Genomic DNA, 26726 nt, shown 5'->3' with positions numbered 1-26726 from the left:
TCGGGAAAGTTTTTCTGAAGATAGTCTTCAGTCTCCCAGGTGGCTTCTTCTACAGTATGGTGGTCCCACAAGATCTTATACATCTTAATCTTCTTTCTTCTAGTGACTCTCTCCTTGGTATCTAGAATTTGAAGGGGTTGTTCGACATAAGATAGATCAGGCTCGATCTCGATGGCTTATTATTCAATAACCTCAGTAGGCACTCTGATGCATTTCTTGAGTTGGATATATGAAAAACATCATGAATGGCGGCCAACTGAGAAGGAAGACGAAGTCTGTAAGCCACTGGGCCACAGGCTTCGGTGATTTCAAAAGGTCCGACATATCGGGGTGCTAACTTTCCCTTTATGCCGAAATATTGAACACCTTTAGTAGGAGATACTCGAAGATAGACATGATCTCCTACTTGGAATTGTAATGGCTTTCTCCTTTGGTCTGCATAACTTTTCTATCTAGACTGGGCTGCCTTAAGGTTGGCTTGGATAAGCTTGACTTTATTTTCAGCTTCGGTAACTAAGTTTGGTTCGAAGATTTGACGTTCTCTGGTCTCAGACCAACTCAAAGGAGTTCGACATCTTCGACCGTACAACGCCTCAAAGGGGGCCATTTGAAGACTAGATTGATAACTGTTGTTATAAGAAAATTTGGCCAAGGCTAGACATTTGTCCCAATTCGTACCATAGTGAATGATACAAGCTCAGAGCATGTCTTCAAGGATCTGATTAACTCGCTCAGTCTATCCATCAGTTTGTGGATGGTATACAGAGCTTTGAATCAGCCTGGTTTTGAGAGAAGATTGCAATTGCTCCCACAAGCGTGCAATGAATTGTGCCCCTCGATCAGAAATGATTGTCTTAGGGACGCCATGCAGTCGAATAATTTGCTCTAGATAGATTTCGGCATACTTCTTAGCAGTATGAGTTGTATGCATGGAAACAAAGTGTGCTGCTTTGGTGAGTCTATCAATGATTACCCAGATTGAATCATGTTTCTGAGATGTGTTGGGAAGACCAACGATGAAATCCATACTGATATCTTCCCACTTCCAGGATGGAATAGGCAGTGGTTGGAGTGTACCGGATGCCTTTAGATGACTGGCTTTGACTCTCTGACAGGTATCACATTTAGACACGTATTTAGCAATTTCTCTTTTCATCCTGGTGGCATTCCAGGCAAATCGTTTGGAAAGACATCGGGATACTCACAGACTATAGGAATGTCTTCTAATTTGATGTCTGTGGTTGCATAAACACAAGAGTAGAAGTACTCTTGTTGGGGTAGATAGAGGGTAGTGGCTGTGACATTCAGGTATTTAGAATTATAAACCCTAGATTTTAGTGTAAAGTGTGCATGTTTGATCTTGTGTATGTGTGTTCAAATTTAACTGCAAAGGAAAAAGGGTATTTATGTAATTTTGAAAAATTTGGGCCCTTTAGTGTTAATTGGGTAAGAATGGGAGGTAGAATCAACAACATAGGAAGGTTGTGATACCTTAGGTGTCAAGTATTTATCACACTAGGAAAGAAATTGTAATAGATATGTTGAATTATATGAAATTTGGGTGTTTATGTGAAAATAAGGACTTAGGTGTGATTAATGCAAAAGTATAGGTCCTTTCATGCAAAATAATTGAAGTATAAAAGTAAATTTAAAAGTTTACTTAGGATCAAAATGTAAGAATACAAGTCATCATGACATTACATGAAAACTTGCAATTATGTCCAAAACTGCAAGAAATCTACATCAGTAAGGACAAAACTTACTTAAATACAACTTTTGTTCAAAATTTAAAATTAAATCTGTGTACGTTGGGTTTTTGAACTTGAACCTAAAGCAATGTTGTAGGGTTTGAAAAACTCTTCAACTTCTATTTTGGGCATTTCCTCATTAGGGTTTTGGATCAACGGCAAATCTTACTTTACAGTAGGGTCCCTGAGATTTTTAAAATTTCCAAAAAGACCCCTCGTACCCCCCCCCTCCTTTCTTCTTCCTCTGGCACGCCCTGCTCTACTCTGCCCCCTCTGCCGCCGGCGCAGTGCAGCTCCCCCGGCCGCCGCTGTGCTGCCCGCTACCGCTCCACCTCCCGCTTCCACCCTCCCCACGCGTCACTTGAGCGCTGGTCGCCGCCCTAGCTCGCCCCTGCTAGCCCTCCCCCGCGTGCGCCACGCCGATCCAGACGCTGCTCGGCCGACACCTCACCACCACCGTGGCACGGGCTGAGCACCCCCCTCTGGGCCTCTAATCTCCTGCTCTTGAGCTTCTTCAGTTCCTGCCCGACTCAATTGTGCTCGTTTCTCCTCCTGCACAGCGCTTAGAACCCCCGATCACCACCGCCGCCCGCTCCTCCCTTCCGGTGAGCTACTGGCCGCCATGGACAGCTGCTGTCGACCGCCCATTGCCCCCACCGACCCCCTAGCAAGCTTCCCCAGCACTTGCTCATGCTCATCAGCCCCTAAACGCCATCGAATTTCGGCCGGAGCGCCACTGCCAACGACCGCCACCTGCCGCCGCCCCCTGCTCGCCGTGGAGCACCCCTTCCCGACCCTCCTCGACTCCAATTGACCCCACCTCTAGCTTCCCCACACCGCCCTGAAGCTTCCCGACCCCTTCTGTGGTAGAACCAACCTGAATTATACCGGCTCAAGTACGCGAGTCCATTCCTGAGGGCTCCAACGTGCTTCAAACGGTATAATCCCTTGGCCTGTCTGGTAACGTCTCGATAAACCACCGAACACAGGATCAAATAAGGTTACCTCACTCGAAGGTGAGTCCAGAGATACAGTCACCATCATATTTTACATCACAGAGAATTACATTACAAGAGTTTTCAAAAGTAGTACGAGGTTCCAAAATTTAGAGAAAACATTATAAACTGTTAAAGTTATGGTTTTTGGCAGCGGAAAACATACGCGATGTTTTACAACACGTCGTCAAGACGGATGTCATGCTAAGCCCGGGCACGACATCACTCGGTATCCTCAGTGTTGGCCGGGGACGGATCCCACTCCACGGACCAACCATTTGGGAGAGCACAGGGCCAAGGCAGGGGAAGAGTAGGGTCTTCAGAGACTTTACCTGAAAAACATATAACTAGCAAGACTGAGTATACTAATACTCAGCAAGGCTTACTCAGAATTCGGTATACTTTAGCCCGTAACTAGACTCATGTAGGCATTGTAAAGGCTCTTGGTTTATTTTCAGCTGAAAAGCGACAAAGAGTATAACTTACTTCCAAGTTTTAGCTTTCAGATCCTAGCTTGATTAGCCATCTAGGTAAGCGCCTATACTAAACAAGCAAGATAGGTATTATCATGCATCAAGATTATTCCATCAACAATTACACTTTTTTACTCTATGTGGTAAAAGGGATAAGCAGTCTCAATCTTCGTGAGAAGCGGACAATTCTGAATCAAACTTAACCTGGCAAGGTAAACCTAACACACACGCTTGGAACATCCAAAGATCGTTCCGAAGCAACCATTTCCCTCATATTCCGGGTTATGGATCAGGGCCGCCACAAGCGACTGCAGGACCGTACATACACCAATTGTGCAGGACATACGTCTGTAGCGCGACTACAAAACCCGTATTCCTGTCTGCCATGCAGAACGTACTCCCACACGTCGGTGCGTGTAAACATAAAATAAAATTTGAGTGGTGGAGACATGTCCATTTGCCGGGCCAATTGGGTACTAGGCTTACCGCTTACCATATTTCGCGGTATGTGGTTAGTACTTTCAAACGCTTAGCCACCACTACCACATGCTGTGACCTTAACCACTTTTAACAAAACAGACAGGGTAAACCTTCAGGTCAAGATACAACACACGACCCTGTCCATCATCCTTATAGTGGTTGCAGAATTGTAAACAAGCAACTCCTATATCGCGCGAGTGATAGGAAATCACTCGACTTTTACCGGTCCTATTTAGCAGAGCATCTAAACGATAAGGACTCGGGTACAATACATGGGGTTCCTAAGATCTTATGCAACTAGGGTTTCATTGCAACTCCTAGACGTAATGCAAGATACATAATATAATAATGAAATTATAATAACTTGAAATACTGGGAGGTGCACCGGGGCTTGCCTTTACTGGTGGGGCAGAAGTTAGAAAGGTCAATCTCTTCCGAACTTTGGTTCGGGCCTTCAGTTAATCCCTTGGTGATGTTCACTTGGTTTTAAGAAACATCCTCTGCAGACTCCTGGGAGATCTTGTAGGTACCAGTTGTGGAAGTAGTCGTATCTACATGCAATGCAACATTTCATTCAAAGTGTGCACATAAAACTACCTTACTTCACAATACAATTGCAATCCAGCACTCATGTAACACACTATTCACATAACAACCAAAAAGATCTGAAACTAAACTTAGATAGAGCTTTAGGTGGACAACTAATTAGAATCGGCTACTCGTTGAATATTACAACAGAGCCGATTGGAAACAATAGAGGTTTAGTCGATTGAAAGGTGCATCGGTTTCCTAATTGATCGATGAAAGCATCGATTACTTTAGCAGAGGGATGATTCCTTAAACAGCTATGTCTTAACTGAGATGTGCTTAAGTGTTAATCTAGGTAACTAGGTGTGGTTGTATCGGCTCGATTACGTCAGCACAACAGTTGAGTGACGTACAGCCGATTGGAGTGTGGTTAAGGGTATGTGACCGATAGATATATAGCCGATTCCCTAGCTGATAAATCGGCTGATAGAAGTGTGTGGATAAGAATAGGCAAACTAAGATTGATTGGCCATATTTGACCGATATGGAAAACAACTAGAATCGGCTTGAATCGGCCGATAGCAAAAACTACAAGATCGTGTGTGTATCTTCGATACATCGACTATGTGCAGTCGATGTAGGACAGAACAAAAGAATTGTATCGGCAATAGCCGACATTAGAAAGATAACAACCGTATCAGCTAACCAGCTGATGGTAGAAGCATATCAAAAGAAATGCATCGGCTGACAGCTGTTACACAGAAACATCTTAGACTCAAAGGAAACGGATGCTTAGCGGCTGAGCTGATAGCCGACGCTGAAGCATAGCTGCAGAGATGTATTAGCTAAGCAGCAGATACACAAGAACTAACAAGGATCCTTATACGAAAAGGACCTTAAGGAAACGGCAATCAAGACAGGAATAAAGTCTTGATGGCAGGGATATGAGCACTCGTGTGAAAGGATTAGCTAAATATCATACATCTCTATTTAAGACACATATTCTATGACTTACTTTTCAGTTATAACACAAGTATACAATATAAAGTACAATAAAGCATTCATTCCCTAATATTTAACCTAGATCACAAAACAAAGACTTTCAATTCAAGAGCATAACATAAAACTTGTAGATGTTCACTGGTTTGAAATAAAGAAAGCTTTGGAAATTTTTACAGAGAACACCCTAGAATTTTCTAATTTAAAGCCATTAAGTCCCTGGTAGGGAAAAACAGAGAACAAGAAGATAACAACGATATTCCGGCAAAGGGGTCGCCGGCATTAGGAAGATTCAGTGAATCAGGGCAAACTTTGGGGTAACCTCGGTTGTGGAGGAAAACGGGTAGAAAGTGAACCCCTGTGGCGAACAGGATTGGCGTTAAGAAGAGCTCGACTATGACGAGATTCCGTGGGTGACGAAGAAGCTTGCCAGGGGATTGTAGTGGGTGGAAAATGGCCGGAGGGATATTCCTCACGGTGATCCGTGGCGATGATAGTCGGCTTTGCCACGGCGATGAAGTTTCAGCATACAGGGGGCGAAGAGGCTCGATGGGGGTTCAGGAGCTTCTTCGAGGTGTCGTGACCTTGCTCGGATGATCGGTGAGGAAAAGGAGTTGCTGGATGTCGTAGACTCACGGAAGAAGCCGATAGGGCCGGATTGGTTCGCTATGCCGACTCCTTCGCGAACCTCAGGGTTTTCCTGCTCACGCTAAGCTTCCACTGCTCACGCGCGTGTGCTGCTGAAACATGGCCGGCACACCCGCGTAGCTTCCTGCAGGATCGCCGCGCTTGGTCGCATCTCCTGCGCGCTATTCCTATACTGCTCTCACACCACTGGCCCTTCACCTGCTCACGCGTGGCCCGTTGCCTTGCACGCGCACATGCCTGCGGAAACGAGCCGAGCCGGCCACTGCCAAAACACTTCCGCTCGCACTCGCGAACGCGCCAGTTCAATTCCGCTCGGACCTCCGGGTTCTGCAACTTCGCCGCCGGTCTTGCGCTGTGCGTCGAACCCGCGCCGCGTTACTCCTGTCCTGATCGCCTTGCCGCTGTGCAGTTGCTCTTTCCGAATTCGCCGCGCTATAACCGCTCCTCCGCCTCCACGAGGATCAAGGCCCGCCTGCATTAGGGCCGCGCCTTCCGCTGCCATCTCCTCGACGGCCTCCGATCAATGCGTTGTACATCACCGTAGTTGGCTTCACTTCTCCTGCGGCCAGCATTTCGTCGAACACCTTAACTTCATCCTCGATATGGCCATCGTGTTCCTGCATCTCACGCAGAAGCTTTCCACCACAACTCCTCCTGCACGCGCCTGGTCACTAGCCACCGCTTGGTCCCCCCACGTACGGCCTCGCTGCCTGTGCTGCTAGCCCCTGCGCACACCATCGCACGCTGCTCCTGCTCCTGTGTCACCCGTGTGCCGCTCACGCGTCTGCTCCACGCCTCCCGCACGCCCGAGCAGCGCCCGCGCCAGCCACTGCGAGCTACTGCACCGTCAGTCCCCGTAGCCCGAGCCGCAGCTGCTCCCGCTCGCGCCTGCGCCTGCGCCGCCTGCTGCCGCTCCTGCCCAGCACCTGCGCCGGGCTCGCACGCCGCCGGCCGAGCCGCTCCCGCGCCTGACGCTCGCTCGGGCCGCCCGCATTCAGCCCCTCCGCGCCAGCGCCACCGGCTCCGCACCTGCGCCCGTGCGCCCCGCATGGCCGCGCCGCGCCCGAGCCGGCCCCGCTCCGCGCTCCACCTAGGTGCGCGCCTCCTGCGCCGCCACCAGCGCCCGCGCGCCCCGCGAGCCGGCCTTCGCGCACGCCCGCGCTCCGCACCAGCCGAGCCGCCGCGCCGCCACCTGCGCCGAGCCGCGGCCGCCCCAGCCGCGTGCGCTAGCGCATGCCTCCGTGCTGGGCCTGCGTCCGCGAGCCGCCCGCTGCCGCCTGCTGCGCTTGGAGCCGCGCCAAGGGAGGAAGCAGGGAGAGAGAGAGACGCCAGGGAGAGGATAAGGCAGAGAGAGAGAGGAAAAACAGAGAAGGAAGGGAATTAGAACTTTCCAAGGACTTATGCGCAATTTTAGAAAACTGCAAGGGCCTTTCTGTAAAGCATAAATTTCACATCAATCTAAAGCCCTAATGAAGAAATGCCCAAAACGAAAGTTGGAGAGTTTTTCAAACTCTACAACATTGCTTTAGGGCCCAAGTTCAAAAACTCAAAACTTGTATCTTTACACGTGAAATTTTGAACAAAGATTGGATTTGAATTACTTTTGTCCTAAGAGTGTAACTTTATAACATTTAGGACCTAAATGCAAGAATTTATGATACGTCATGATGACGGGATAGACACGTCATAATGATTGGATAGACATATCATAATGACTTGCACCTTTTACACTTTAGTCCTAAGTAACTTTGAAAGTTACTTTTGTAAATCAAATACTTGCATAAAAGGACTTATACTTTTATAAAATTACATAAATACCCTTATTTTCACCACTTTACCCAAATTTTTTACACATTTCAACACATGCATTTCTAATGCAACTTTTTGGATAAATATATATATTTTTACAGGACATAAAGTAAGAAAAACATATTTGCAAAATCACCCTTCACTTATTTTGAAGTTACCTCCTATCCAATTACACTTTGCAAAAACAACCCTAGGTTTTTCTGTAGTTACAAAAATACCCTTTTTACTTGCACTTTAAATTTTCAAAAGCTTCACATAGACACACAAGCTTTACACTAACAAACACATACTTCACACTAACAAATTATGTGCCTAGATTACACGTACATGAACTGTCACAGCCTTCCCCCCTAAAAAGAATCTCGTCCCGAGATTCAGGATGAAAGACTTTTAATGGAAGAGAAGCAAATCACCCATCAAAAGTGGTAGGAAGCAATCACACCAAAGAAGATTGATGTTGATGGTAAAAGCCGTTGGAGTATGACAAGATGAGTATAACGAGAGCATGGATAGATTGTACATGGATGAGTTTGACAAGAAAAGAAAGGAAAGGTGATCAAGTTCTCTTAGAGCTAGGATCACAACATACGAATGATAAATGTCGGTGACATTCATCACAAAACTTATGGATAGCAAATGAGGATAGTACGAGAGATTGATAAGTGATGTTTGAAACATTCTTGCTCAGAGTTTATTATTTGAATGATTTGGATGATGTTGATTGCAAAACATGCATATTTGTACTGATGCAATCAAGGGATAATGATAAAATGCTCCAACTCCAAGTGCAATGCTTGGTATATATCCATAAACATGATGCACTGTTGTAATGTATGATTGCAATGAGGGTGCAACATGAGGATGGATACACCATGATGCAAGAATGATGATGCTTGCGATGTGTGCACGTAAGAAATGCATAAAATATGATGCATACCGTGATGAGTTGATGATGCATATGACTCGCACTCTACAACAGTTCTTTCGTAACTAACACTTGGGTAGTTCTATATCCTTGAGCGAAGATCAAAAGTTAGGACACTTAGTAAGGTTGCATAAGAAGAGATTGTAGTGGAGTTACGTCACATATACCTAGTCACCAGTGCGCTCTTAATGGCTCAATCATGTGGCTGCAGCACACCTGAGGCCTCAGGTTCCGACACGGCATCATGGTCATGTGATTAAACACCACCACAAAAGAGGAATAGCAACCCTGTAGTGCCAATAGCAACAAGATAGATCTTAGGAAACCCAAGATAACCCGAAGTTGTACTAGATGCATACCCGTTAGTTAGTCTATGGATTTTGATGATGATGCAACACCATGCACTGACCAAAGATGATATATGTTATGATGCATGACTTTTGCTGGAAGAATTGTATTCAAAAAGTAATTATTGTCATAAATATTTTTAATTTATCCAAAATCGTCCGAGCAAAAATTGAAGGTGCAACTTTCAGATGTTGTAACCAGAATAGCCAACGATATAAGGTACAACATCAAGAGAGGATAGATAGATCAATGGATGATGGATTGAAGGGTTTGATGATAATCATCAAGGTTTAACCATCAAAGGAAAAGTTCAATGGTTCTGCCGAAACAGATTCAAAGCAAGATCAAGGGTTTGATTTGGCTGTCAAGCTAAGATCGGCGATAAGGTTCAAACATGACCCAACCCACTTGATTCACAAAAGACCTTCTCACTCCAGGTTAGCCTAGCAGATTACATTGGCTCCTACAACACAAGGTCTAGACAGGCATTCAGATACAAGCACACATTTTAGTACAAAAACATAAGAAGCAAGGCAATCAAATCCATCCAAGATAACATGATGTATGCACGTTCTACACGTCCTCACGAACAAAAATAACTGCCAAGTAATCTTGGTCTTACGTGGTTAAGTACGGTGGCACAATATAAATACGTCTCTTCTTGTAATATCTAGTCGATAGATCCTAACCGTTCAGAACCTATCGAATCGTGGTTAGCATACCTGCAGAAAACACAGTATGTATATACTAAACCTTTCATGCCAGCATGTCATGAAAGCGTCCCCAAGCATTACTGTTCACTATAGAAACAGCATCTGTATAATTACCGCCGTACAGACAACGTTAACATACGTTATCGAAACAACGTATTCACGGGGGTACCGCAAAATGCGGGGGTATGAACTGCGATCGCCATACCCTGCGCCGAACCATATACTCCAAATATATTCAACCTAAGTTGATATATTGGCAGCATCTCAAGTAGGCCACTGCTTGAGAAACAGCGTTCGGTTCGCATCACCAACGGGAAGGCCAAGCTCCCTCAGTTTGCTAAGGATCCTTACCTTCTTACCTCATCGTCGAAGGTGTCGTTACAGAATGTAAGGTTGGATTGTGCATGAATTTAAGTTTTGACAGAAAAGTAATGATGGTAGTTAGGGTTATATATATATATACATATATCATAGCCACCTCTATTTCCCTCATAAGCATTACCCTAGGGCTTTACATACTAAGTACAATCCTTAACGAAACCAACGTAGTTTTGCCAAATACTTTGTTGGTCAAACTTTTATACTGAAAGTATTTTTAAGGTAAAATATACCTCCAGAGTAACCTTATAGCTCTAATACCAGCTGTGGCAGAACCAACCTGAATTATACCGGCTCAAGTACGCGAGTCCATTCCTGAGTGCTCTAATGTGCTTCAAACGGTATAATCCCTTGGCCTGTTGGGTAACGTCCCGATAAACCACCGAACACAGGATCAAATAAGGTTACCTCACACGAAGGTGAGTCCAGAGATACACTCACCATCATATTTTACATCACAGAGAATTATATTACAAGAGTTTTCAAAAGTAGTACGTAGTTCCAAAATTTAGAGAAAATATTACAAACTGTTAAAGTTATGGTTTTTGGCAGCGGAAAACATACGCGATGTTTTACAGCACGTCGTCAAGACGGATGTCATGCTAAGCCCGGGCACGACATCACTCGGTATCCTCAGTGTTGGCCGGGGACGGATCCCACTCCACGGACCAACCATCTGGGAGAGCACAGGGCCAAGGCAGGGGAAGAGTAGGGTCTTCAGAGACTTTACCTGAAAAACATATAACTAGCAAGACTGAGTATACTAATACTCAGCAAGGCTTACCCGGAATTGGGTATACTTTAGCCCGTAACTAGACTCATGTAGGCATTATAAAGGCTCTTGGTTTATTTTCAGCTGAAAAGCGACAAAGAGTATAACTTACTTCCAAGTTTTAGCTTTCAGATTCTAGCTTGATTAGCCATCTAGGTAAGCGCCTATACTATACAAGCAAGATAGGTATTATCATGCATCAAGATTATTCCATCAACAATTACACTTTTTTACTCTATGTGGTAAAAGGGATAAGCAGTCTCAATCTTCGTGAGAAGCGGATGATTCTGAATCAAATTTAACCTTGCAAGGTAAACCTAACACACACGCTTGGAACATCCAAAGATCGTTCCAAAGCAACCATTTCCCTCATATTCCGGGTTATGGATCAGGGCCACCACAAGCGACTGCAGGACCGTACGCACACCAATTGTGCAGGACATACGTCTGTAGCGCGACTACAAAACCTGTATTCCTGTCTGCCATGCAGAATGTACTCCCACACGTCGGTGCGTGTAAACATAAAATAAAAGTCGAGTGGTGGAGACATGTCCATTTGCCGGGCCAATTGGGTACTAGGCTTACCGCTTACCATATTTCGCTATATGTGGTTAGTACTTTCAAACGCTTAGCCACCACTACCACATGCTGCGACCTTAACCACTTTTAACAAAACAGACAGGGTAAACCTTCAGGTCAAGATACAACACACGACCCTGTCCATCATCCTTATAGTGGTTGCAGAATTGTAAACAAGCAACTCCTATATCGCGCGAGTGACAGGAAATCACTCGACTTTTACCGGTCCTATTTAGCAGAGCATCTAAACGATAAGGACTCGGGTACAATACATGGGGTTCCTAAGATCTTATGCAACTAGGGTTTCATTGCAACTCCTAGACGTAATGCAAGATACATAATATAATAATGAAATTATAATAACTTGAAATACTGGGAGGTGCACTGGGGCTTGCCTTTACTGGTGGGGCTGAAGTTAAAAAGGTCAATCTCTTCGGAACTTTGGTTCGGGGCTTCAGTTAATCCCTTGGTGATGTTCACTTGGTTTTAAGAAACATCCTCTGCAGACTCCTGGGAGATCTTGTAGGTACCGGTTGTGGAAGTAGTCGTATCTACATGCAATGCAACATTTCATTCAAAGTGTGCACATAAAACTACCTTACTTCACAATACAATTGCAATCCAGCACTCATGTAACACACTATTCACATAACAACCAAAAAGATCTGAAACTAAACTTAGATAGAGCTTTAGGTGGACAACTAATTAGAATCGGCTACTCGTTGAATATTACAACAGAGCCGATTGGAAACAACAGAGGTTTAGTCGATTGAAAGGTGCATCGGTTTCCTAATTGATCGATGAAAGCATCGATTACTTTAGCAGAGGGATGATTCCTTAAACAGCTGTGTCTTAACTGAGATGTGCTTAAGTGTTAATCTAGGTAACTAGGTGTGGTTGTATCGGCTCGATTACGTCAGCACAACAGTTGAGTGACGTACAGCCGATTGGAGTGTGGTTAAGGGTATGTGACCGATAGATATATAGCCGATTCCCTAGCTGATAAATCGGCTGATAGAAGTGTGTGGATAAGGATAGGCAAACTAAGATTGATTGGCCATATTTGACCAATATGGAAAAAAACTAGAATCGGCTTGAATCGGCCGACAGCAAGAACTATAAGATCGTGTGTGTATCTTCGATACATCGACTATGTGCAGTCGATGTAGGACAGAACAAAAGAATTGTATCGGCAATAGCCGACATTAGAAAGATAACAACCGTATCAGCTAACCAGCTGATGGTAGAAGCATATCAAAAGAAATGCATCGGCTGACAGCTGTTACACAGAAACATCTTAGACTCAAAGGAAACGGATGCTTAGCGGCTGAGCTGATAGCCGACGCTGAAGCATAGCTGCAGAGATGTATTAGCTAAGCAGCAGATACACAAGAACTAACAAGGATCCTTATACGAAAAGGACCTTAAGGAAACGGCAATCAAGACAGGAATAAAGTCTTGATGGCAGGGATATGAGCACTCGTGTGAAAGGATTAGCTAAATATCATACATCTCTATTTAAGACACATATTCTATGACTTACTTTTCAATTATAACACAAGTATACAATATAAAGTACAATAAAGCATTCATACCCTAATATTTAACCTAGATCACAAATCAAAGACTTTCAATTCAAGAGCATAACATAAAACTTGTAGATGTTCACTGGTTTGAAATAAAGAAAGCTTTGGAAATTTTTACAGAGAACACCCTAGAATTTTCTAAATTAAAGCCATTAAGTCCCTGGTAGGGAAAAACAGAGAACAAGAAGATAACAACGATATTCCGGCAAAGGGGTCGCCGGCATTAGGAAGATTCAGTGAATCAGGGCAAACCTTGGGGTAACCTCGGTTGTGGAGGAAAACGGGTAGAAAGTGAACTCCTGTGGCGAACAGGATTGGCGATAAGAAGAGCTCGACGATGACGAGATTCCGTGGGTGACGAAGAGGCTTGCCTGGGGATTGTAGTGGGTGGAGAATGGCCGGAGGGATATTCCTCACGGTGATCCGTGGCGACGATAGTCGGCTTTGCCACGGCGATGATGTTTCAGTAGACAGGGGTCGAAGAGGCTCGATAGGGGTTCACGAGCTTCTTCGAGGTGTCGTGACCTTGCTCGGACGATCGGCGAGGAAAAGGAGTTGCTGGATGTCGTAGACTCACGGAAGAAGCCGATAGGGCCGGATTGGTTCGCTATGCCGACTCCTTCGCGAACCTCAGGGTTTTCCTGCTCACGGCTAAGCTTCCACTGCTCACGCGCGTGTGCTGCTGAAACACGGCCGGCACACCCGCGTAGCTTCCTGCAGGATCACCGCGCTTGGTCGCATCTCCTGCGCGCAATTCCTGTACTGCTCCCACACCACTGGCCCTTAACCTGCTCGCGCGTGGCCCGTTGCCTTGCCCGCGCACACGCCTGCGGAAACGAGCCGAGCCGGCCACTGCCAAAACACTTCCGATCGCACTCGCGAACGCGCCGGTTCAATTCCGCTCGGACCTCCGGGTTCTGCAACTTCGCCGCCGGTTTTGCGCTGCGCGTCGAACCCGCGCCGCGTTACTCCTGTCCTGACTGCCTTACCGCTGCGCAGTTGCTCTTTCCGAATTCGCCGCGCTATAACCGCTCCTCCGCCTCCGCGAGGATCAAGGCCCGCCTGCATTAGGGCCGCGCCTTCCGCTGCCATCTCCTCGACAGCCTCCGATCAATGCGTTGTACATCACCGTAGTTGGCTTCACTTCTCCTGCGGCTAGCATTTCGTCAAACACCTTAACTGCGTCCTCGATACGGCCATCGCGTTCCTGCATCTCGCGCAGAAGGTTTCCACCACAACTCCTCCTGCGCGCGCCTGGTCGCCAGCCACCGCTTGGTGCCCCCACGTACGGCCTCGCTGCCTGTGCTGCTAGCCACTGCGCACACCGTCGCACGCTGCTCCTGCTCCTATGTCACCCGTGTGACGCTCACGCGTCTGCTCCACGCCACCCGCATGCCCGCGCAGCGCTCGCGCCAGCTGCTGCGAGCTACTGCACCGTCAGTCCCCGCAGCCCGAGCCACAGCTGCTCCCGCTCGCGCCTGCGCCTCGCCGAGCCGCCGCCTGGAGCCGCGCCGCCTGCTGCCGCTCCTGCCCAGCACCTGCGCCGGGCTCGCACGCCGCCGGCCGAGCCGCTCCCGCGCCTGACACTCGCTCGGGCCGCCCGTATCCGGCCCCTCCGCGCCAGCGCCGCCGGCTCCGCACCTGCGCCCGTGCGCCCCGCACGGCCGCGCCACGCCCGAGCCGGCCCCGCTCCGCGCTCCGCCTGGGCGCGCGCCTCCTGCGCCGCCACCAGCCCCTGCGCGCCCCGCGAGCCGGCCTTCGCGCACGCCCGCGCTCCGCACCAGCCGAGCCGCCGCGCCGCCACCCGCGCCGAGCCGCGGCCGCCCCAGCCGCGTGCGCCCGTGCCTGCCTCCGCGCTGGGCCTGCGTCCGCGAGCCGCCCGCTGCCGCTTGGTGCGCTTGGAGCCGCGCCAAGGGAGGAAGCAGGGAGAGAGAGAGACACCAGGGAGAGGATAAGGCAGAGAGAGAGAGAGGAGAAACAGAGAAGGAAGGGAATTAGAACTTCCCAAGGACTTATGCGCAATTTCAGAAAACTGCATGGGCCTTTCTGTAAAGCATAAATTTCACATCAATCTAAAGCCCTAATGAAGAAATGCCCAAAATGAAAGTTGGAGAGTTTTTCAAACTCTACAACATTGCTTTAGGGCCCAAGTTCGAAAACTCAAAACTTGTATCTTTACACGTGAAATTTTGAACAAAGATTGGATTTGAATTACTTTTGTCCTAAGAGTGTAACTTTATAACATTTAGGACCTAAATGCAAGAATTTATGACACGTCATGATGACGGGATAGACACGTCATAATGATTGGATAGACATATCATAGTGACTTGCACCTTTTACACTTTAATCCTAAGTAACTTTGAAAGTTCCTTTTTTAATCAAAAACTTGCATAAAAGGACTTATACTTTTATAAAATTACATAAATACCCTTATTTTCACCACTTTACCCAAATTTTTTACATATTTCAACACATGCATTTCTAATGAAACTTTTTGGATAAATACATATATATTTTTACAGGACATAAAGTAAGAAAACCATGTTTGCAAAATCACCCTTCACTTATTTTGAATTTACCTCCTATCCAATTACACTTTGCAAAAACAACCCTAGGTTTTTCTGTAGTTACAAAAATACCCTTTTTACTTGCACTTTAAATTTTCAAAAGCTTCACATAGACACACACAAGCTTTACACTAACAAACACATACTTCACACTAACAAATTATGTGCCTAGATCACACGTACATGAACTGTCACACCTTCCTCGCCGCTTACGACCACCGGAGCACCGCCTCCGCCGTTCTCCTCCGCCGTCGGCCGCCTGCTCTCGTCGCGCCGCCGCTACAGGCCACCCCGACCCCAATTCTAGGCGTCTGCAGGTGCGTACAAGCTTGGTGATGCTTCCACGCCCCTCCACCCTCGCCCCCGGCGATAACCGTCGCCGGATTTGGCCGGTCAAACCTGCGCGCCCCCTCTGACCACGGCCAAGGACCCCGGGTTGAAAGAATCAAAAGCCCAGGGGGCTGTCTGCGAAGCTGTGACTCAGATGAATAGTGCCTTCAGGGACCCCCTTTGTTATTTTTGTTGCAAACTTTGAAATTCTATAGCAATTCAGAGAAAAATTGGAAAAATACAAACTAAAATTTGTTGGATTCCTTGTTCTAAGATCTTCAGCTTTCCTTATGAGTTGATCTTCAATTTCCAAGTAGTTTTTACTCTAATTTAAATGTTAGTTTAAGTGGTTGCAAACTATGAAAATGCTTAGTAAATAGTACAACAATGGTAAAAATGTAAAACCAATTGAGTTAGTTTTGCTTTGACATGTATTACTTAGGAAAAATAATTAACCTACTGTTTGTATAATATTTTTATAATGTGTAAGTTTAATCATGAATAATGCTTATTTAATATTGTGTATTTAATATCTGCAGCTCTAAATGCTTAAAAATTATGAAAATATTTTGAAGTGTTGCTCTTGAGTAGTGCAACCTGTTCACAAAAATCCAGAACAAAATCTTGTATATATCTATAACCATAAATAACTTTTAATATATTAGTGTTGTTGTTAGTTATTCTTGTGACAAAATTTTTACGAAGATAAAATCTTGATAAATTTGCAGTAGCTTAGACATAGCTTAATCTGTAGTTAATAAAAGTTTCAACCCCAATACTATAGTAGTTTATTCTGTAAAGATAAAACATGTTGTCTAATGTAGCTAACTAGGTTAGTTTATACTCGATAAATTACTGCCCAGTAGAAGAGTAAATGATATGTTTGGTGAGTAAACTGTGTTTTCATTGGATTGCAATTTTATTGTGAAGTAAAATGAAAGTGTATGCATCTCTTAAACTACATCTTTGTATATCATATAGACTGAACTACTCTCGCCGACGGAGACTACGAACTGATCCCGGAATCAGAAGTGGAAATTTCTTAAGACCTCGGGAACGTCGTCGGAAATCTAACTGAAGCTCCGAACCAAAGTTCAGAAAACTTTGACACTCCTGCCCCCAACCCCAGTCACAAAGGCAAGCCCCGGACATAAACCATTACTTTATTTACACTGCAATTTACCTTTATATATATCTACTTATGCATTAAGTTCTTAGGAATTATCTAGAAACCCTAGTTGCGTATTCTCGGAAGCCAATGTACTAAATACTAGAACTTGAGTCCGAATAGCTGCTACGCTAATAGGACCGGTAGAAGTCGAGTGATAGCCTGTCACTCGCGAGCTTATAGGAATTATAGTGTTTATATTCCTATAATCATTATAAGGATGACGGACATGATTTATATGAAGTATCATAGTCGAGATGATACCTCTTCTGTGTTGATGAATTTGGCTAAGGTCGCAGTGTGTGGTAGCGGTGGTTAAGCATTTGAAAGTACTAGCCACATGCCGCGAAATATGGTAAGCGGTAAGCCTAGTAACCAATCGGCCCGAGGAGTGGACATACCTCCCACCACTCGTATTTGGTTTTTCCGGTTACTCGTTTCGACGTGTGGGAATATGTGTTGCAGGGCAACCAGGAGTATCATCATGTAGTTGCGCTACAGACATATGTCCTGCACATTGAGTGTGCGTATAGTCCTGCAGTCGCTTGTGGTGGATCTGATGCACGAGTCGGAATGAAAGGCAAACAGTTGCTTCGAAATGATCTCTGGATGTTCCAAGCATGTGAGTTAGGTTTACCCTTGCAAGACTGAAATTCGATTCAGGAATCGTCCGTTTCTCGCGGAGATTGAGACTGCTTGATCCCTTTGCCACATAGAGTAACAAGAGCAACTTATGGTCATCAAAAATGATGGTTGACTAAAGATTCTACCATGCTTGAGTAGTTATAGGTGCTTACCTAGAATGAATAATCAACTATAACTCGAAAGCTAAAATTTGAAATTAAGGATCTACTCTTTGTTGCTTTTCAGCTGAAAACTTTACCCATAACCATTAAAGCCTTCATAAGTTTAGTTACATGGCTAAGTATACCATGAAACGGGTAAGACTTGCTGAGTATTAGAATACTCAGTCTTGCATTGTGACTTTTTATTCATGTGGCAGTACCAACCTGAATTACACCGGCTCAAATACGCAAGTCCTCTCTCAAGGGCTCCAACATACTTCAAACGGTGTAACCCCTTGGCCTGTCGGGTAGAGTCCTGATAAAACCACCTAACTTCCGGGAGCGAATAAGGTTACCTCACACGAAGGTGAGTCCAGAGATACAGTCACCATCATATTTTACATCACAGGGAATTACATTACAAGAGTTTCCAAAAGTAGTACTAAGTTCCACATTTAGTAAAATTATTACAAACCGTTAAAGTTAAGGTTCTTGGCAGCGGAAAACAAACGCGACAATTTACAACACGTCGTCAAGACTGATGTCATGCTAAGCCCGGGCACGACATCACTCGGTATCATCAGTATTGGCCGGGGACGAATCCCATTCCACGGACCAACCATCTGGAAGAGCACAGGGCCAAGACAGGGGAAGAGTAGGGTCTTCAAAGATGTTACCTGAAAAACATATAACTAGCAAGGCTGAGTATACTAATACTCAGGAAGGCTTACCCGTCTCATGGTATACTTAGCCATGTAACTAGACTTATGAAGGCTTCAAATGGTTCTGGGTTTAATTTCAGCGGAAAATGCAACAAGGAGTGTGAATTAGTTTTCACATTTTAGCTTTCAGATTCTAGTTTCATTAAACATTCTAGGTAAGCATCTATACTAGACAAACAAGGTAGACATTGGCATCCATCAAGATTATTCTAAGAATAGTTACAGTTCTTACTCTATGTGGCAGAAGGAATAAGCAGTCTCAATCTTCGTGAGAAACGGACGATTCTGAATCAAATTTCCAAACCTTGCAAGGAAAACCTAACTCACACGCTTGGAACACCAAAAGGTTGTTCCGAACCAACCGTTTGCCTTTCATTCCGGGTTGTGGAACAGGGCCACCACAAGCGACTGTAGGACCGTACGCACACCAATTGTGCAGGACATACGTCTGTAGCGCGACTACATGACCGTATTCCTGTCCGCTGCGTGGAACGTACTCCCGCACGTCGGTGCGTGAGAAAAACCAAATTACGAGTGGTGGGAGGTATGTCCACTTGCTGGGCCGATCGGTTACTAGGCTTACCGCTTACCATATAGTGACCTTATCAACTTTTATCAACATAGACGGGATGACCTTTTGAGTCATGATATTGCACTTGATCCCATCCATGATCCTTATAATGATTGTAGAATAGTAAACATTCAACTCCTATATCGCGCGAGTGACAGGAAATCACTCGACTTCTACCGGTCCTATTAGCAGAGCATCTAGCCGATATGGACTCAGGCACATTACATAGGTTCCTAGCATCAATGCATCTAAAGTTCCATTTCATCTCCTAGACTTAATGCAAGATATAATATATAAGTATAAGATTGCATAATGTAGTAATTTGAAATACTGGGTTATGCACCGGGGCTTGCCTTTGTTGGTGGGGCTGGGGTCAGGGATGTTAGTATTATTATCGTCCGAACTTTGCCTCGAGGCTTCAGATAATCCCTTGGTGATGTTCACTTGGTCTTCAGAAATATCCTCTACAGACTCCTGGGAGATCTCGTAGGTACCGTCTAAGGAAGTAGTCGTATCTACATGCAATGCAACATTACATTCAAAGTGTGCACATAAAACTATCTTACTTCACAATGAAGTTGCAATCCAACACTCATTTAACATACTACTCATGTAACAATCAAAAGGATCAGAAACTAACTTGGGTAGAGCTTTAGTTGGACAACTAATTAAGATTGGCTATTTGTTGAAGATTACAACAAAGCCGACTGGAAACAACAGGGGTTCAGCTGATAGAATTGGCAAAAGAGGAAGCTATCTACACAGCATTAGGAAATGTGCTGATTTCTGTTTGGAAGAGAAATCGGCAGGAGCGGTCTCTATATATGAGCAGAAGAGATTAACCGATTTGGTTTCACCTAAGGTTAAAACGACTGATAGAGGTATGAATATTAAAAGTACAGTGTTTCAAGGATAGAACAGGGAAGGATTTTGCTGATTAGATCTAGTTGTCAGCATGTTTTTACCTAACTGATGGTTGGTGTATCGGCTTGCCTTAGTCGACGAGGGTGCATCAGGTCTAGCCGATTGGAGGTCTACTAGTGCTAGCTGATTGGCTAAAGCTGTATCGGCCGTACCTAATAGAGACTCTTACTGTGCTAACTTGCTGATCTAGGGTTGTGTACTTTGGCCTGTGTAGCTGGTTTTTACCTTTAATATTTTCCTATATTTACTGGGTCATATCAGCCGTGTAGCTGATTGTCCTACTTTGTAATAACTGGGCCTAACTAAGATGTGCTTAAGTATTATTCTAGGTAACTAGGTGTGTTTGTATCGGCTTGATTGCGTCAGTACAATAATTGAGTGACGTACAGCCGATGGGGTTATCTAAGCCGGACCTGCTACAAGAACTAGATGGAACAGAACACTAATATCGGACTAGGCTGATGAGACTACAACCGCGGAACTAGACTGAAGAGGATGTGGCTGATAGGCTTGTGCCGATGGATGTGTAGCTAAAAAGGGCGTGTGGTGGGTAGGCATATAGCCGATGGATGTCCTACAAACCCGTAGCCAAAAGGCATATGGCCGATAGGGTCATGCCTATCAAAAATCGGCTGAGCTAGTAGCCGATTGCTGAAGCATAGCTACAAAGGTGTATTGACTAAGCAGTCGATACACAAGGCATAACCAGGATCTTTATATAGAAAGGGGCTCTAACAAGATTGCAATCAAGACAAGGGCAAAGGCATGAGTACTCGTGTGAAAGGGGTTACTAAACATCACACAGATCTATCACATCAGTATGCAATACAAGTTGTAATGCATACTTTTAGGTAAATTAGTTTAACACCACTAAATTATAAGCTAATACTACTAGACTTATCAACAATGCAAAATAAACAACATTCTATTTACCAATCATATCATTCATTCTTTTACTGGGCAATTATTTATCGAGTATTAAGTAAACCACCTAGTTACATTAAGTAACATGGTCGTTTACGCCAAACATTTAAATTAACTACATTAAGTAGCATGTTTGGTTATCTTAATTAATCACACTAATTACATTCGATTACTTTATTTATTTGACTAGCTAATTATCTTTAATAACTCTAGGTTATCATTAATTATGGACCTACTTTGATTAATTAGGAATATAGTATTATTATATCAAGTTCTATTTATTCTAGTTGTTCTACACCTGATCATGAGTTGAGAATTTGTGAACATATTACACTACTCAAGAATAACACCTCAAAATATTCTCATAATTTTTCATGAACTAGAGCTATTGTTCATGAATTTTCTTTGAAAATAAGCATAAATTCATAATTTAGTGTATAGCCTAATATTAATCCTAATATTTTTACTATGGGTTACACATGCGAAAAGGAAGTTAGAGTATAAATTTCAGATATAAATATTAATAGAAACATCCTTAATAAAATCTAAGTATTGCATCACATACAACAAAAGTTCTCGAATTTCTAAGTAATTGAACAGTAAAGAATTCGAGGTTTTTACACAGAGCTACACATGGGACATACAACCTAATTTCCAAAAATCAGCCACAACACATGCACATAACACGAGATACAATTAAAACACTCAATTCCTAGTTTTTAATTTACATCAGAAACTACACACATACAGCTTAAACTTTCTATATAAAAGTAGTCGAGGATAACTTAAGGATTCAAACAAAACTAGTTTGGTATTTTTGTGATTTTCTACAATTTTCTACAAATTTTACAAGTTAGCTGCTTTGCACACATGAAATAATAAAAGAGTTTCGTAGAGAGGCCCTCGGTTTCTTACCGGCGGCGATGGCAGCTTGCAGGTTAGCTTGTCAGGAACGGCAGCGCCGGACAACAGCATGGCCTAGGCATATCGTCGAACAGGTTCTCGGCGAGGAAGGTAGCAACTTGGTTTCACCTTGCAGCTAGTCTTCCTGGTTGCAGATGCGATGGCGACGAGGTTCGGGAACAGCTCCTGGTTAGCGTGGTTGTCATCCAACAAGCGATCGGTGGTGTCGGGATGACCAGTGATGGCGAGCTCCATCTGCTGCAGCTCGATGTAGTCGTGGCGAGGGACACGACGGGGTCGCCGGACGTGGGGTCGTCGTCATCATTGTGCTGCTGTTGTGCTTGCGTGAGGGAAACGGAGGGGGGAAAAGAGCAGGTGGGGGTGCAAGGATGCCGGGGTACTTGCGGCTGCATGCCCTGCTCTGATTTGCTTTGCTCGGTGAAGAGAAAAGAAAATTGAGAGCAGAGAGAGAGATAGAACTGCTGGAGATGGCCATCGATTGGAGAGGAAAAGAGGGGGCTTGTGGCAGAACCAACCTGAATTACACCGGCTCAAGTACGCGAGTCCGCTCTTGCAGGCTCCAACATGCTTCAAACGGTATAATCCTTTGGCCTATCGGGTAACATCCTGATAAACCACCAATTGCAGGATCAAACAAGGTACCTCGCATGAAGACGAGTCCAGAGATACGAGAGCCATCACATTTTACATTACAGGCAAAGATATTCCATGAGAGTTTAAAAGTAACATCAGTTTCCAACTGATGGCAATTATTATAAAACAGTCTTAAGTTTCAAGTAATAGTAGCGGAGTTTATAACAAGGGCACTGTACACGTCGCCAGCTCAGATATCATGCTAGCCCTGGCATGATATCACTCGAAGGGGTCTGCGTTGGCCGGGGATGGGTCCCACTCCACGGACCAACCAGTAGGCAGAGGGTAGGGCCACGGTACAGGCAGAGCTGAGTCGTCAGAAGGATTACCTGAGCAAAAATTCACAAGGCAAGACTGAGTATTCTAATACTCAGCAAGGCTTACCCGTTCATGGTATACTTAGCCATATAGCTAGACTTATGACGGTTTTTCAGGTTTTGGGTAAAGTTTTCGGCTGAAAAGCAACAAAGAGTAGATCCTTAATGTCAACTTTTAGCTTTCAAGTTCTATGTGATTATTAATTCTAGGTAAGCACCTATAGCTATTCAAGCATGGTAGAATCTTTAGCCAAACATCATCTTTGATAAATACAAAGTTGCTCTTGTTACTCCATGTGGTAAAGTATCAAGCAGTCTCAATCTCCGCAAGAAACGGACGATTCCTGAATCAAATTTCAGCCTTGCAAGGTAAACCTAACTCACGCGCTTAGAACATCCAACGATTGTTCCAAAGCAACCGTTTGCCTTTCATTCCGACTCATGGATCAGATCCACCACAAGCGATTGCAGGACCATATGCACATCCAATGTGCAGGACGTACGCCTGTAGAGCGACTACTCGGCCGTACTCCTGGTTGCCCGGATACACGTATTCCTACACGTCGAAACAAGTAACAGGAAGAACCAAAATACGAGTGGTGGGAGGTATGTCCACTCCTCGGGCCGATTGGTTACTAGGCTTACCGCTTACCATATTTCGAGGTATGTGGCTAGTACTTTCAAACGCTTAACCACCGCTACCACACACTGCGACCTTATCAAATTCATCAACACAGACGGGGTATCAACTCAACCATGATACCTCACATAAATCCCGTCCGTCATCCTTATAGTGATTACAGGAATGTAAACATTACAATTCCTATATCGCGCGAGTGACAGGAAATCACCCGACTTCTACCGGTCCTATTAGCAGAGCAGCTATTCGGACTCAAGTGCTAGTATCCAATACATTGGTTCCTAGGAAAATGTGGCTAGGGTATCTCATACAATTCCTAAGAACGTAATGCAAAGATAGATATAAATAATATATGTTGCAGTGTAAAAAAAAATAGGGATCATGTCCGGGGCTTGCCTTCTTGCGTGGGGTTGGGGGCAGAAGTGTCAAAGTTTTCCGAACTTTGGTTCGGAGCTTCAGTTAAACTTTCGACGGTGTTCTCGGGGTCTTCAGGAACTTCTATGACTAGTTCCGAGATCAGTTCGTAATCACCGTCGGCGAGAGTAGTCGGATCTACATGATATGCAAAGATGTAAATTAAGGGATGCATATTATTTTATTTTATTTCATGATAAAGTTGCAATCCAAGCAGTTAACACATATGAACTCATGAAACAAAAGGGGGTTTAGTCTTGAGTTATCATTGATATTTAAATCATGATTATAGTATTGGATTTATTGAAAACAGAAACTAAAACAATTGAATTTGAATTCAAATTTCAAGTTTAAATTTAAATCCTAGGCAAATATAATTATAAAGTTTTGAAAATTAATTATAGACTAATTATCAACACATTAGATCATGACAAAAAAGATCAAGTTAATTAAGCCTAAGAAACATGCTTAGTTAATTTCAAATCATCTTGAATTTGAATTATCTAAATTCAAAAGAAGTTAAACTACAAAACAGTGCTAGGTTTGAAACTTTAACACAAATTCACATATGACCTATAAAAGTTACATACCAAAAATCATAAGAAACAAATCTAATATGTAGAAGTTATGTATAAAATACCTCTTAACGTTAGATTTAAAATAGATGCAAAAGTATTTAGTTTGAAACTAAACTTCATTAATAAAAGTTGTAGGGTTTGAAATCTAGTTTCCAACAAAATTAGTTTTGCAATTTTTGGATTTTTCTACAGTTTTCTACGAATTTTACAAGACAGCAGCATCAATCACATGAAATAACAACACACTTGGGGGGGTCTTCGGTATTTTGCGCCTGGGTCCCTGGAATAAGATTCCTATTCACAGATGTGCCCCTGCCCGACCCCGACGGCGACCGGCCGATCGGCTCAAGCACCTTCTCGCCGGCGGCGAGCTTTCCGGCGGGGTGGGGCTGACCGAGCATGACCTACGGAACCTAGGGAGTGGTTTGGGAGGGAGTGTGCTCGACGGGCGGTGGTGGAACTTGGCCAGCGACGGGGAAGTGCGGCGGCCGCGTCGAGTCACCGGCGTTCCCGGCGAAGGGCCGGTGAACACAAGCAAGGAAGGCGCGCAAGAGCACCAGTAGGCTACGGGGAATCGACTTGTGTACCTGCATGGGCTGGAGATCAAGCGGAAGGAGCTATCGACGGTGAGGTCGAGCTCGGGTGGCTCCGGTGAGAGGCGGCTCGGCGTTAGAGCAATTCCGGCGGAGGAAGGCCGGGGGCTGGATCGGATCAGGTCGGGGAGCTAGGGGAGAAGGTGGGGAAGTGGTTGGCCGAGGGAATTTGGGCGGGGTGGCGCGGTTGAGGAGAATTCCGGCGAGGAGAAGCGGTGGCGGCTCGGTATCACGAGGAGGAAGAAGAGGCAAAGCAGCCGGGGAGAGGGGGTTCGGTCGGGTTTTGTAGCAGCGCACGGCCTGTAGAAGAGAGGGAGAGGGAGAGAGAGAGAGGGGGCGGTCACGGCCGAGCCCAGGACGGCGGGCGGCGAGGTGGCGACCGGCGGTGCTTGGGGAGGCCGTGGCGCGCGCGCGCGAGGCAGGACAGCAAGGCTAGGCTAGAGCGGCGGGCAAGGTCGGGGTGACGCGTGGGGAGGGGCGGCAGCAGGAGGTGGACGGCGGCGACGGTGGCAGAGCGGCGGCCAGGGGGAGAGCTCTGCACCGGAGGCAGAAGGGGAAGCAGAGGAGCAGAAGGGGCTCAGAGGAAGAAGAAGGAGGAGAAAAAGTCCAAGGGCTCATGTGGAAAATTGAAAAGATCCAGGGACTTCCCTATAAAGTAAAATTCCCCGTTGATCTAAAGCTCTAATGAGAAAGTGCCCAAAATAAAAGTTGTAAGGTTTTTCAAGCTCTACAAAAATGCTTTAGGGCTCAAGTTCAAAAACTCAAAGTTTTCAGCTTTACATGATAGGTTTTGAATAAAGGTGAAATTTAAATTACCTTTGTCCTTACCAAAGTGAATTTGATCAAATTTTAAACACATTTGCAAAAGTTCATGGAAGGTCATGATGACTTGTACTCTTACATGTTAGCCCTCAAGTAAACATGAAAGTTACTTTTACACATCAGCTATTTTACATAAAAGCCCTATGGTTTTTGTTTTTATCACACGTAGGTCCCTATCTTCACACAAAAACCCATTTTTCTTAAGATTTAGCCTATCTTTTACACTTTCCTTCCTATAGTGATATAAATTTAACACTTAGTATTATTTTTCTCCGAGGTTTCAAAGCTATCTTTCATTCCACCCAATTACACTTAAGGGCCTATATTTTATAGAAATTACAAATATACCCCTAGTCTTTTGTACTACCCACACATACCATAGCAAGCCTACATATATCACACTAAAACCTAGTGTCTATGTCTCTAGTTACCTGAATGTCACAGCCTTCCCCCCTGAAAAGAATCTCGTCCCGAGATTCCGATGTAGATTGGAGTTGGACGATTAAACTTGGGGATTGGCTTGGAGGAAGTCCGGGAAGTTTCGTTGAAGATAAGATTCCGCTTCCCAAGTCGTTTCTTCTTTGGTGTGATGATCCCATAAGATCTTGTACATTTTGATCTTCTTTCTTCTAGTGACCCTTTCTTTGGTGTCCAAGATTTGGATGGGTTGTTCGATGTAGGATAGATCAGGTTCAATCTCAATGGCACGGGTTTCAACGATCTCCGTGGGTACCTTGATACACTTCTTAAGTTGAGAAACATGGAAAACATCGTGAATGGCGGCCATTTGAGATGGAAGACAAATTTTGTAAGCCACTGGGCCACAGACT

Source organism: Panicum hallii, chromosome 6 (genome assembly GCF_002211085.1).
Source record: "Panicum hallii strain FIL2 chromosome 6, PHallii_v3.1, whole genome shotgun sequence".
Classification (NCBI taxonomy): Eukaryota; Viridiplantae; Streptophyta; class Magnoliopsida; order Poales; family Poaceae; genus Panicum; species Panicum hallii.
Note: the sequence above shows the minus strand (reverse complement) of the source record.